The sequence below is a fragment of the Orcinus orca genome, chromosome 6 (genome assembly GCF_937001465.1).
Source record: "Orcinus orca chromosome 6, mOrcOrc1.1, whole genome shotgun sequence".
Lineage (NCBI taxonomy): Eukaryota > Metazoa > Chordata > Mammalia > Artiodactyla > Delphinidae > Orcinus > Orcinus orca.
This window is the reverse complement of record NC_064564.1, coordinates 5013041-5025149: the sequence shown is the minus strand read 5'-3', so window position 1 is coordinate 5025149 and position 12109 is coordinate 5013041. Positions and strand designations below refer to the sequence as shown.

At 42.9% G+C, this 12109-nt stretch overlaps 1 long non-coding RNA gene across 1 annotated transcript; it reads right to left on the bottom strand.

Moving 5' to 3' along the window:
- Window positions 1-1417: 1417 nt before the first annotated feature.
- LOC125964731 (uncharacterized) lies at window positions 1418-9569 on the bottom strand. The gene is made up of 5 exons (XR_007477974.1): window positions 9326-9569; window positions 8984-9073; window positions 4420-4539; window positions 3799-3977; window positions 1418-1574 (listed from the first exon to the last, which is right to left on the bottom strand). It is a non-coding gene; the product is annotated as an uncharacterized LOC125964731 (long non-coding RNA).
- Window positions 9570-12109: the final 2540 nt, after the last annotated feature.

Here is a 12109-nt window from a genome sequence, read left to right as displayed (position 1 = left end):
CAAAGCAGGGGACACGGGTTCGAGCCCTGGTCTGGGAAGATCAGGAGCAACTAAGCCCGTGTGCCACAGCTACTGACCCTACGCTCTAGAGCCTGCGAGCCACAACTACTGAGACCTCGTGCCACAACCACTGAAGCCTGCGTGCCTAGAGCCCGTGCTCCACAACAAGAGCAGCCACTGCAATGAGAAGCCCGCACACCACAAGGAAGAGTAGTCCCCACACGCCACAACTAGAGGAAGCCCGCGTGCAGCAATGAAGACCCAATGCAGCCGAAAATAAATAAATAAGTTTAAAATAAATTTAAAAAAAAGAAGTGGTGAGAGCAGGTTTTCTTACCTTGTTTGTGATCTTAGAGGAAAAGCTTTCAGCCTTTCTCCAATGAATATGATGTTAGCAGTGGGATTTTCGTATATGGCCTTTATCATGTGGAGGTAGTTTCTTTCTATTCCTAGTATGTTGTTTTCATCATGAAAGGTGTTGGATCTTATCAAATGCTTTTTCTGCATCATTTGAGATGGTCATGTGGGTTTTTCTCCCCCACCCTTTGGTCCTTCATTCTATTAACGTGTTATACTTACGTTGATTAATTTTCATATGTTGAACCACTGTTACATTCCAGGAATAAATCCCACTTGGTCATGGTGTATAATCCTTTACTGTGCTGTTGAATTGGGTTTGCCAGTATTTTGTTGAAGATTTTTGAGTATGACCTCATCTTAGCTAATTACACCTGCAGTGATCCTATTTCTAAATAGGGTCACATTCTGAAATAACTGTTAGTTAGAACTTCAACATCTCACACCCTTGTGATTTCCAGCATAAGTACCCACATACTCTATTTATTTTGAGTTCTGCAGACCCAGAGAATTGCTTTTCATTGGTTCCACAGGTCCTTTGCACGCAAGCCACTTGTATCATTCCCCTGATTTTTCCCTCCTGTGGAAACTAGCCACTTTTGTACAGCGAGCTCACTTTTAATTCAGGAAACTAAAGAAAATAAATGGTTGGCATGTAGGTCAGTTCCTAGTTCTGCCTTGGTTAGAAAACAAAGGATCAGGACTCAGCTAGAACTTGCATAGTTCAACTATTTCTTTTTTTTTTTAACATCTTTATTGGGGTATAATTGCTTTACAATGGTGCGTTAGTTCCTGCTTTATAACAAAGTGAATCAGTTATACATAAACATATGTTCCCATATCTCTTCCCTCTTGCGTCTCCCTCCCTCCCTCCCTCCCTCCCTCCCTATCCCACCCCTCCAGGCAGTCACAAAGCACCGAGCTGATCTCCCTGTGCAACTATTTCTTAATATGGCCTTTGTACAGATGCTCGTGTGCATTTCACCCTGCTCTTTCTTTGTGACCTAGAGATAGTAAGCCTCCAAAGACCTGGCTTTTGAGGCTAGGTTAAAAAGTCCCAATTTATTACATCTTAGATGAATCTTATGTGAGGCTTTAGAGAAGCTTCTTCTGACCTCGCTCAACCAGCTTGCTTTCTCTGCATAGACATAATTATTTTAAAATGAACTTCATATGGTTATTTAAGAGAATGTGTTTTTCTGCCAGCCAGATGATTCCTGTAAGATTTTAAGCATACTGTTGAGACTTTAGTACGTAATCTCTCAAAACATTCAAGGGATATATAAGATCTTTGGTTGCTTTATGGCACGCTTCTCTTTTGGAAATCTCCCTGGTGCCCTGACCGCCCTCCCACGTCACCCTCGAGCTCCGACCAATGTCCTACAGCTTCAAGACCATTCTCATGCACCTCACTGATTAAGAGCCTTCTACCCAAAGCTTCAACAGGTTGGAAATAAAGTTTCCACTGCAGAACATTTTTCATATTTAAAATTAAAATTGCAGCACAGCTCTGGTTAGAAGAGTAGCATTTTTAACTAAGGTGACATCAAGTCACACATGATACAGATGAATCACTTTATGGTATTTGCCATACTTGACAGACAAGATGCTTCAGAAAAATTAGGCACTGGCTTCTAGCATCTGTCCACATGAATCTATTTCTTGAAAAATGCTCACATCCAACCTTCTTTTGGGAGATTAGGAAATAACAGAATGACTTTTCCACAGTCAAGTATCGTATTTTCTTATGAATCAGGAAGAAGGTTATAATGTTTATTTAAAAAGGACTACTTTTGGGCTTCCCTAGTGGCACAGTGGTTGAGAGTCTGCCTGCCGATGCAGGGGACACGAGTTCGTGCCCCGGTCCGGGAAGATTCCACATGCCACGCAGTGGCTGGGCCTGTGAACTATGGCCGCTGAGCCTGCGTGTCCGGAGCCTGTGCTCCGCAATGGGAGAGGCCACAGCAGTGAGAGGCCCGCGTACTGAAAAAAAAAAAAAAAAAGAAAAAAAGGACTACTTTTTTTTAAAGGTAACAAACGTTTATTCAGTATTTGTTATTTTCTAGCATTGTACTGGGTGCTTGGGGACAGAAGGATGAAAGTATAAAATACATTTTCTTTTTTAAAGGAGACTTCTTTTTTTGGCCATGCCATGCGGCTTGTGGGATCTTAGTTCCCCGACCAGGGATTGAACCCGGGCCCTTGGCAGTGAAAGCACCTAAAAAGGACTTCTTATTTATAACATTTTGTCTAGTGAGGTACCAGAGCCAGCTCACACTGGCCCATAAGAACTAATTGTTAAAATATTCAGGAATTTTGTGAGTTCATTGACATCATATTGGTAACTTGAAATCAGCCACGATGGAAGTATTTACACCAAGGGAATCAGCAAACGATCAGGACTTCTACCAGCACACCATTGATTTTTGTCCATTCTTTTTAAAAAACTCCCAAGCAAATCAACATTATGCATGAAATGCCTACCATGTCCTTTTTAAGATGGTGGACTACCCCACCCCCCAAAGAAAGACACCTTTTTTTTCCATGGAATTTGTAACCTACTTGAAGGGAGAAACAAACAGGGACCATTGAGCAAACGAGTATGACATGAACCACGAGGACAAAAGGAGTCCAAGAGAGAGAAAGGAGTGGGCACACATAAGGCAGAGACGTCATGACAATGTTAGACTTTGAGCTGGGCTTTGAAGGACAGGTAGGAAAGGAAAATGGGCAATTGAGCAGAGAGAAGGTCCTGGAGAAGAAGCGGGAAGCAGACAGAGGAATACAGTCTCCCGTGAATATGCCAAGCAGGCATGGAAGGAGAGAGAGCGGTGATGTGGGGACAGCAACTGTAGGACAGCACAGTTTGTGAAGCCTTTCTTGTATCAATACCTCATCTCATTCTGATCTTGAAAGCAAGCCTGAGGGACAGGGCAACTGAGGCACAGAGAACTGGTGCGAGGCAGCTGCGTGGGCCTCTGTTCAGAACGAAATGTTTGTCTTTGGGCCGTGTTCAGCATTCTTCCCACTGTACCGTGGTGACTCTGCTCATCTAACATTGTACAGCAAGTGACACAGAAAAGCAGCAATGAAAAAGAATTTTAAACAAGTAATATATTTAACACAGCTCTGTATACTTTAAATGTGAAGATATGATGTTCTGGTGGCTCTGAATGATAGCAAAGCCTAACTTCGTTGTGGCATGTGGGATCTAGTTCCCTGACCAGGGATCGAACCTGGGCCCCCTGCATTGGGAGTCAGGAGTCTTAGCCGCTGGACCACCAGGGAAGTCTCTGTGATTTGCCTTCTGACTCATCTCCCTCGACCCTTCCCCATCACATGTTACCTGCCAGCAATACTCATTAAGAGCAACACCCTCAAAATGTCACGCTCTCTCTTCTCTTTGGACCTTCACACGTAACATTTCTCAAAATAACTTACCTGATTTGTGTGCCTGGGAAACTCCTATTCATCCTTCACATCTTAGCTCAAAGCTGTCACGTCCTATCACCCCCCAGCCAATGAATCCTGCTGCCCTGTGCTCCAGACACTTCGCTCATGTCCATCTGCAAGGGGTCTCAGCCTTGGCTGCACATCCTGAGTTCATTACATCAGAATCTCTAAAGATGAGACACAGGCATCAGCATTTTTAAAAACTCCCCTAGTGATTCCAAAAAAACGACCACTTTTTTTCCTCCCCCAAATGAAGACTCCAGGCAAGCAGTGACCATGCAATTACTCTTATAAACTCAGTGCCTAGTACAAAATCAATAAATACATAGAGCCTGGGAAGTAACTTTCTTCAAAATGTGTTTGTCACTACTGAATTCTTTAGAACATAAGTCCAGGGAATAGCAAAAACTGCTTAATCCAAATCTTTTCAAATCACCTCCCATCACTTTCAGAGAAGGAAGGGGACTTTCCCTTCAAAATTGCTATTTTTTAATGGGGTTCAATGATCTTATTCATTTAGCAGAATCAGAAAAAAATATAAAAATAAGTAAAATTAGCAAGTTCCCTTCAAAAACAATCATCATCTGCAGTGGAGAAAGGGGGTATTACCTAGTAGAGTCCCTGGTCCATGCTGTCTGCTCAGTAATGGCCGCTGGTATTATAGCTCCCTTTTCCCGGAAAGACTGCCGTATTTAAACTTGCCTCACACAAAGGCATCTGGAGATGACACTAGAAGAGGAAATAAGATGACTTTCCAAATGCTTCCTCTCATTACTGTACAGCCCATGAGATTTCCTGACTTCATTCATCATAAACAGAGAGGTGGTTGCAGCTTTAGAAATTCAATGGATATGTTCTATATGACACACAGGCAAAGACCCAGTTCTGTTCCACCTTTTCTCACTCCATTTGGCTACCGCTATATAAGGCCTGCTTTTCTAGACCCTTCTTTTTTTCCTCAGAACGCTGGCTCTACGTTTACCCAAAAAGCCTTCAGATTGTTCCAGGGCTAGCCAGCTACTTCTTAGCTTAATCACACAACTCCGCTCCTACACAGGCCCTTCTTTCCTTGGGGTTGTGGTTCACCACCACACAAGCTGAGTCATTCAGTCACAATCACGTTTTTTGCCTCCACCTGAGTGACTTTCTTTGGGCAGGCTGCCTTTGTCAAGCATTAAGTGGCAACATTTATTTATGCCATAGCATTTCTTAGTACCCAAGGTACAGATCAACCCTGCAGGCTTTTGAGGCATGAATTAAAGTGACAGCTCTCTATGTTACAGTGACAGCAAAATTTGAGTTAGCTGCAAGTCTCAATAAACAAGTATGTTTTTATTTAATTTAATTTTTATCCAATTCAGGATGAACTTTAAAAAATCATTCTGTTTTCATCCCTTGGTTTCATGCTTTAGTAAGTGCCATGCATGAATTCAATAAGGTTTTTCTTTCTTTTTTTTTTTGCGGTACGTGGGCCTCTCACTGTCGTGGCCTTTCCCACTGCGGAGCACAGGCTCCGGACGCGCAGGCCCAGCAGCCATGGCTCACCGGCCCAGCCGCTCCGCGGCATGTGGGATCTTCCCGGACCAGGGCACGAACCCGTGTCCCCTGCATCGGCAGGCGGACTCTCAACCACTGCGCCACCAGGGAAGCCCAAGGTTTTTCTTTTGACAATTAAGTCTTGCAGTGTGGGTTCATAATTATGACTGTAGCTTTTCACTGACTAGGCCTTCAGGAATTGATTAAGCTACACACAGAAGACCAAACCTTCTTGGCATAGATTAGCCTGCTGTTGAACAAACCCCTCTCCTCTTCCTCCTGGGCACCCACATTTCCCAGCTGCCCTTGCAGTTAGGTGTGGCCATGTGACTGCATCCCGGCCAATGAAATGCAGACAGAAGTAATGCAGGTGAATTCCAGGCCTGGCCCATTAAAACTCTCAAAGCACCATCCTCCATACTCTTTCCCACTGTCTCATGACCTTGGAGGCCGTATGTTGAAAACAGCAGAGCCACGTGATGCATACAGCCTGGGTACCAGCATTCCCACTTGGAGAAATGTCGCCCACCTATCAGGAATACCTTTCTTGGACCTTACATGAGAAAGAAAGAAATTTCTATTTTTTTAAGCCCCTGAGGCTTTGGACTTGCATGTTATAGCATAGTTTTACCTTAACTCATAAAGATTTATACTGTACTTTTAAAACTAAATTGCTATGTTCCCCCAATAACAGTATTATATTTTCATTGTTTACTATGTAGAAAATACTCCACACTGGCATGTTAATGTCACCTGAAAAATGCTTGTAGAAATAAATCTCTGATAAGAACTTTGTTAATGATAACATCCTTCCTTTTTCGTGAACACAGAAGGTTAAAAATAAAAAAGACCCCCTCAACTGAAATGCATTATTCTAATTAATGTTTTAGGAACGGCAGAGGTTATTCTAATAACTAAATGCAGAGTATTAAGCAATTTTGGAATTGTAACTTTCTCAGGCCCCCAAGACATGACGCAGTCAGTTGCAATGACAGCATTTCTATTTTACAACTAGGATACAATCTGGGCTCTGCTCGAAATTTTCTCAGCATACCTCAGTACATGCGGAAATGGAAACTGTCATGCAGTTGACGCTTGATATAGTACCTTATTGCTCCTGGGACACAAGTATATCTAACTTTCACAAGTTATATGCAAAGCTTTATATTCAGTGTCACATTCCTTCAGATAAGTGTTTAGGCTTGCTGTCTGCTTCACTCTTCTTTTGTTTACTCACTCAGACGTTTATTAAATAGTGACTATGAATTGTCTAGGTGCTTGGGGCACAAGACTGAACGTGAAACAGTCTTGATAACTGAGGAGCTTATAGGTCTGGGCAGAGGGGGACTAATTCTCATGAGGAAAGAGACAGGAGAATCTTCACATACAAGATTATATCTGATAGAGGTCTAGAAAGGAGGAGTGAGAGTGTGATAGGAGTAAACCAAGGAAGGGCATCTCAAGTTGAGAGAACAGGGACCAAGTCATAAGATTCTTAATGAACCTGAAGTATCTGGGGAATGATGAGTTCATTTGGGCTAGACTTTAGGGGGAAACTGGGGAGTACCAGAATAGGAGGCTGGAGAGGCAGACTGGGGGCCAAGTTATAGGGCCTTGGATGATAGTCTATAAATCTTGAACATTTATTTTCTGTGTAAGAGGGTGGCCAACAAATAGATAATCATAGATGATGGATTTTTTTTTAAGATGTTGGGGGTATGAGTTTATTTATTTATTTGTTTTTGCTATGTTGGGTTTTCGTTTCTGTGCAAGGGCTTTCTCTAGTTGTGGCAAGCGGGGCCCACTCTTCATCGCGGTGCGCGGGCCGCTCACTATCGTGGCCTCTCTTGTTGCGGAGCACAGGCTCCAGACGCGCAGGCTCAGCAGCTGTGGCTCACGGGCCTAATTCCTCTGTGGCATGTGGGATCCTCCCAGACCAGGGCTCAAACCCGTGTCCCCTGCATTAGCAGGCAGGTTCTCAACCACTGCGCCACCAGGGAAGCCCTAGATGATAGATTTTAAGCAGAGCAGTGAGTGACCTGATCGTGTTAGGTTTAGGGGAAATAATTCTAGGCATAGCACGGAGGATGGCCTAGAACAGAGATAACCCTGGAAGCACAGAGGCCAATTAGGAGGCTGTTGAAATATTGAAGTAGAGGAGGCACTTGATTTGGGAGAGGTTTGAGACAGAAATCAGTATTTTATTTGTTAGCTGTTTGGGTGTAAGGGAGAAGAAGTTAAAGATGCCTGAGGTTTCCAGCTGTGGTATCTAGGTGGACAATGATATCAAAAGCTAAAAGCTAAATTTATAAAGGAGAGCAAAGCAGAGGTGAAGCTAAAGAGGTTGGTCGTGGACTTGTGATAAAAGTAACTGTGGAGTGTCTAGGTGGCACAAATACTAAAAGTACACTGTAGTTTACAGTCTCAAAGTGTCTCCTTATTAATAGTTCATATTAATTGCAAATGTGAAAAAGATACTTTTTTTTTTTACAGTGGAGAAACCAGGAAGTCACCACCTTAACCGAATGATGAGTCAACACCAAAATGTCTCCCGATACAATACACTGATAAGGATGCCGCCATCACTTAAGAAATTCTTCCGCCAGAAATCCATAACCTGATCCTAATCATGAGAAAATATCACACAACCCCCATTATGTTACAAACAACTGCCCTGTGTTCTTCAACCATGTCAGTGCCACAAATGACCAAGAAAGGTAAGGAACTCTTCCAGATTAAAGGTAACTAAAGAGATATGACAATAAAATGCAATGTGTGATCCTGGATAGGGTCTTGGATTGGGAGAGAGGGGAACTGCTATTAAAAAACATTACTGGGGGCTTCCCTCGTGGCACAGTGGTTGAGAGTCCACCTGCCGATGCAGGGGACACGGGTTCGTGCCCCGGTCCGGGAGGATCCCACATGCCACGGAGCGGCTGGGTCCATGAGCCGTGGCCGCTGAGCCTGTGTGTCCGGAGCCTGTGCTCCGCAACGGGAGAGACCACAACAGTGAGAGGCCCGCGTACCGCAAAAAACAAAAACAAAAGCATTACTGAGGTGTAGCTGCTACAGCTGGGTAGTAACTGATGGGCTCCGGAGATTTCAGACTTGGGTCACGTCCCCACGCCCCGTCCTCTCGTCACTTCCAGCGCCTGCGCGCGCCTAAACTATACGCGAGACATCCGGGCACTGCACGACTAGAGTCCGCAGCTTACGCGCGCGACCTGCGTGATCTTCTCCCTGTGCGCCTGCGCGAACCCATCCGTTTGACCTACGCAGATGTGGCTGAGAGTGGACTGCTGGTGGACACATCTGTTAAAAGCAACCAAAAGGGCTTCCCTGGTGGCGCAGTGGTTAAGAGTCCGCTTGCCGATGCAGGGCACATATGTTCGTGCCTCAGTCTGGGGGGATCCCACATGCCGCGGAGTGGCTGGGCCCTTGAGCCATGGCCGCTGAGCCTGCATGTCCGGAGCCTGTGCTCCCCACAACGGGAGAGACCACAACAGTGAGAGGCCCGTGTACTGCGAAAAAAAAAAAGCAACCAAAAGTTCCTTTTCCAAAGAAATTTGGTTAGCACCCCCACCTCCCCGCCCAGCACCCAGTTTTACAAAATAAAGAACCTCAAAAACTTCACCACCCGCTGTGACTTGCACACGAAGGGAGGGAAAGATAGCTGCTGTTCTCATTGACTGCTAATGGGGCGCTCCAGCTTTGACCAGGAGATGAACTGTTTGGAAGATTCAAATTCAAAATATAAACACATTTATCTTAAGACCTATCTTAGGTAGCAGCCTAAGAAAAACAGATAAGAGACCCAGAGACTAAAGATCCAGTGTCTAAAAGAAAATTCGAGAACCAATGGAAGAAAAGCAATATTTGGAGAAGAGAATAGTTTTCTTGAGCCGAAGAAAAATGTTTCATCTTCAGATGAGAAGTCCCTACCACAGTCAACACAAAATCGACGAAAATTGTTCAGTACCTAGATGTGAAGAGCTAACGTTTTAAATTTCAAAGATGAAGAATGTCATCGTTTTTTAGAAAAAAGATTATCCACAAAGTACAAAATCTGGCTTCTGCTGCGTGTCAGAGTAACAGCATACACAAGACAGCATATGTAATATTTTGAAGGGGGAGGCTGTTTGTGACTCAATAATATGTCATAATAGTATGTCATAATAGTATGTCAAGTCATGGGTGAAAGCCACAGAAATCTCACTTATATACGGGCTCTGAAGATTCAACCCTCTCTGAAAAAATTCACTCGTGTGTACTGTAAATGACTGAAAGGTTAATCAAAATGAAGTAAAACTGCATGGTAGAAGTCCTGATGGTGAGTGTAAAAGTCAATTAAATTGGGAAGTCAGTATAATTATTGTAAATATGGTCTAAAAGCACTGCAAATGTTTTTAAAAGTTCAAATTTTAACCTGTTTTGTTTGTTTTAAAAAATCTATTGATAAGAATAATTTGGTTCAGTTGAAAAATTATTGAGACTTAGGAAAGTTTGAATTAGAAGTACCTACTAGATAATAAATAGTACTGTGTATCACCATTAAATTTTCTAAATTTAAGAATTGCACTGTGGTTACCTTACAGGATGGCATTGTTCTTAGGAAATACTGAAGGGTCACTGGGGAAACGACTATATACACACACAAGAGGGAGAGAGAGAAAGCAAGTGTAGTTAAACGTTAACTGGGGAAGCTGGGTAAAGGGTGTACTGGAGCTTTGTGTTATTTTTGCACATCTTCTGTACACTTGAAATCATTTCAAAATAAAATGTTTAAAAATAGTTTTTTTTAAAATGTAGAATCAGGATGTTATTAATATTCTGGCAAGAGACATTTCCATGCAGTGGTTGGAGTCAAAGCCAGTTTGGGTGGGCTTATGGAGCAAGAGATGGAAAAAGTAGAGAAAATGAGAGGGGCCTCTTGGCCCTAAAATATAGATATCGTGCCTGCTTAAGTCTTGGATGTTCATAGTTTGAGTTTTCATAGGCAGATCACATATGTAAACTCACTGATTGATGTACCCATATAGATTTATTCCATGCTCTAATGTAACAAGACATAAATTCTTCAGGGCTCTTATTATTCTAAACAGGAAATTCCAATTAATTTTTAGACGGAGATTAGAATTCTGGCCAAGGTGCAGCACCAGGTGAGGAAAGAGAAATACCAGCAGAGATGCTGAGGTTTGTTACCAGTGACCAGGGTGCTGCATTCTCACCAGCCCCTCCCCTTCCTGGAAAGTGAGGGCAGGATTCTTGGGTACAGACCAGTGATTGCTTGTTTGGCTCTGGCCCTCGGTGTCTACATAATTATACTCTTTACTCATGAAACAAAATGGAAGTGGTTGTGTAAACACATTACATGTCATTACCAAAAATCACAACATGGCTTCTTCCTGGCTGCCCAGCTAAATATCTAAATTACCCACTCTGCCAAGGAGGGGAGAAAACTGGACCCGAGGAAAAACAGGGAAGAGAATGACTTAAGATGGGAATGTTTGTAAAACCTTTATTTGTGATTAAAGTGTTTTTAAAATATATGAAGGACATTTTAAAAACGTACATACTTCCAATATCTCAACAACATAATGATTTGCATTTGTTTGGAGTTCTTTCAAACTTTTATCCATATGGATATATTGCTTCTAAGTTCATCAAACTATATATATATTATACATTTAAAAATTTTATGCGTTTTGTAACATTATTTTAGAAACACTTTCCCTTGATTTTCACTTTTATCATAAATTTTTGATAACCATGTTACATTCCATTATATTTATATATAATATATATATACGTTATTTAATCATTTCCTTATTATTGGATGCAAATGCTGTTTTTTAAAAAAATTATTAATAACTTCTGTAAATGTCTTTATACATATGGATTTTTCTCCTTTTGAATTTACGTATTTCCTCAATTCCAAGATACACATTTTTCTTCCTTTATTATATATCAGGGTACATTTTGGTATAAGGTGACAATATTCTTTCTCTTCAGAAAGTTAGTATTAAAGATGTTGCATCTTAAAATTGGTAGTCTAGGGCTTCCCTGGTGGTGCAGTGGTTGAGAGTCCGCCTGCCGATGCAGGGGACACGGGTTCGTGCCCCGGTCTGGGAAGATCCCACATGCCGTGGAGCGGCTGGGCCCCGGAGCCATGGCCGCTGAGCCTGCGCGTCCAGAACCTGTGCTCCGCAATGGCGGGAGAGGCCACAACAGTGAGAGGCCCGCGTACCGAAAAACAAACAAACAGACAAAGAGTACTTTTGTCCTCTTGAATAGCACCAAACACCGAACTTCTACAACAAAAAAGAAATACTACCATCTTTGACTTTCTGTTACATCTAATGGTAAGGTCAATGCGTATATCGGCGCCCACAAAATGGAGGCCACGCCAGCGGCACGGCCCACATCACAATTCTAACCCTAAGTCAGCCTGCACTTAGGAGAAATACCTCTCAAGGGAACCTAGCACACACCAGTCACAGCCCTCCAACTCAGCTTTAGGTCGCTCACCTTCCCCTAGAAAATAGGGTAACAGGGAAGAGCTAAATGGGACTCCATGTTGGATCTGTTTCTTTGACTTTAGCCCTTGCTTTTCTTGCTTTTGTTATTATAATCATACATAATGGCCTGCCTCAGGGAACCCTGCCCCTCCGCTGTTCAGCTCTCAGGGAGATAATCTGACCCTGCCGCCTGTGAATGGCTACAAGACACTAACAGATCCCCTCTGAGGCTTGCCATTCCAGGA